Raw genomic sequence first — 2494 nt, forward strand, 5'->3', positions numbered from 1 at the left:
AAAAAAAAAAAAAAAAAAAAAAAGTTAGCCAGGTGGTGCATGCCTGTAATCCCAGCTACTCCAGAGGCTGAGGTGGGAGAATTGCTTGAACCCATGTTAAATACAGTAAGAAGTTCTTCAGGGTTTAGCTTGTTTAAGTTTCCTTGTTCTTGGTTCCCTGATTTCAAGGCCAGACTTCATTATCCCTGTGTCTCCCTGCTCTGGTCTCAGTAAACAGCTTCCCCACCAGTCCTTATCCATAGGGCCCACATTCCACTCATTCTGAAAATTACCCCTCCTGCCACAACGGTTTCTCCTGCCGAAACTGTCCTTCCTGCCAGTGAAGCCCCCTCCTTGTACCCTTCAAATTAGCCAACTGGGACCAGTTTAGATTGTGCAGTCCAGTTCCAGCCAATGGAGACAGGACATAGTAGTAGAAACCCATTGCATTAGGAATAAAACCTCCGCTTTTCTTTGTTTGTGGTGCTCTCAACATTGCTCCATCCACTAGATGCTCTCTTCTATAGAAGTAAATTTGCCTTGCTGAGAAAATTTATGTTTGAGTGGTAGTTCTTTTGCAGCACCAAAAATTTGTTTTTAACAATTTGGTGGCCCTGTACGGGGATCCCATTCTCCTCCAGGAAGGGTTCTGGTCCTCTCCTGTGAGGAGGCATGCCCTGCTGCCTTGTTGCAGTGGCCTCAGGAATAAAGAATCAAGACCCATCTGGTATGACGAATAAACCCAGACTCTCAGCAACACGGGGGAAAATGTGTGACCAGGTAACTATGTGCACAGAACAAGGTAAGAAATGCTACGGGAGCTGGCAAAGTATTTCCTTGGTAATTGGGATCAAGGTAAGAAAAGATGCGGGGCAGTGAAATATTTCTTGGTTGGGACAAGGTAAGAAAAGCCATGGGGTGGTGAAGTAGTCCTTGGTTGGGACATACCAAGGCAAGAAAAACTGTGGGGGCAGTTAAGTATTCCTTGGTTGGGGTATCTTGGAGGATGAAAGTGTGTGAATGAGATGCACAATTGAGGGCAAAGCAAGTGTTGAGTCCTGATCTGTGGTTCCACGGTCACCTCATATGGTTTAGAGTGGCCCTCCTATAAAGGAGTCCAGGTTGGTGGTTTATACAAACCCACCAATGCCAAGAGAAACTTAATGTTTCCATGAGGGCAGTGGCTAGAGAAGGACAAAGCAAAAGTAGAAGAGGTGAGAAATCTCTAGTAGGGGGATTGAGACTCACACAAACCTCTACTAGTAGGGAAAGCAAGAAATTTCCAGTAGGGGAAATTGAGACTTACCCCAAAAGGCAAGAAATCTCCAGTAGGGGAGAGTTAGCCTTACTGCAAAGCCATCAAGATGGGAAGTACTCCAAGTAAGGTAAGGGATAAAAAGGATAAAGCTAGCAAGAATAATACTCCCCCAATAGTCCCCTAAGCCTAACGTCAAAATATTAGAAGGATAATGAAAAGACCTTAGAGAAATTATAATTAAAAGAATTTGAGAGGCTGTACCCCCCAATCCAAAACATTACAAAAGCTTTGAATATACAACAAGGAAAAGATAAAAGACCTAAAAAATTCCTAGACAGACTCTTAAGAGCAAATGAGAAAATATGCGGGTCTAGAATTAGAAGACCCCTCTGATGAGAGATGTTAAAGCTTAATTTTGTAACCAGTAGTTGGCTAGATATTAACAAGGAATTACGAAAGATAGAGAACTGGAGAGGTAGACCTATAGAAGAGCTTCTAAGAGAAGCCCAAAAAGTGTATGTAAGAAGAGATAAAAACAAAAGCAAATGGCAAAAATTCTGCTGTCCACCATAGAACAAAGTACCCAGGGGATCAGAACCTATAAAGAACCTAGACCCCCACTCTCCAGGCAATATAAAAGGTACAAAACAGAAAAGCCAGGAGACTCAAAGATAGAAAAAAAAGGAGAGAACAAATGTTTCAACTGTGGAAAATGAGGTCACTTTAAAAGACAATGTCCTGAATGAGAAAAGGAAGAAAAAGTCATCCCACTTACAACTTTTGAAGACTAGGGAAGTCAGAGGCTCTTATCTTTTTTTATCTTGAGTCGCACCAAGAACCTTTGATAAATTTAGAAGTGGGACCTAAACTTGAGCTTATTACCTTTTTAATCAGAAGCAGCTAGCTCCTCAGTTTGTTATCTTCCATCTAATATAACTTGTTCACAAGAATAACTTCTTTTATCTCGGAGTAAAAGAAGAGTTTAGAGCAAAAATCTTAAAGGAGACAGAAGTCAAATATTAAAACCTATCAGCTAGTATCAAATTTATGTTAATTCTGGAAGCAGAGACAAATCTATTAAGAAGAGATTTAATGCTAAAATTAGGCTTAGGCCTCCAAATACATCATGGAAAATTCCTCTCCTCCCTAAACTTGCTCACCACCACAGACAAAAAACACGTTTATCCTGAGGCATGGTCAAATATGAGAATTGAGGAAAGTTATAGATTCCTCCAATTCATGTTAATTAAAAAACTC

This window comes from Cebus imitator, unplaced genomic scaffold (assembly GCF_001604975.1).
Source record: "Cebus imitator isolate Cc_AM_T3 unplaced genomic scaffold, Cebus_imitator-1.0 Scaffold104, whole genome shotgun sequence".
Lineage (NCBI taxonomy): Eukaryota > Metazoa > Chordata > Mammalia > Primates > Cebidae > Cebus > Cebus imitator.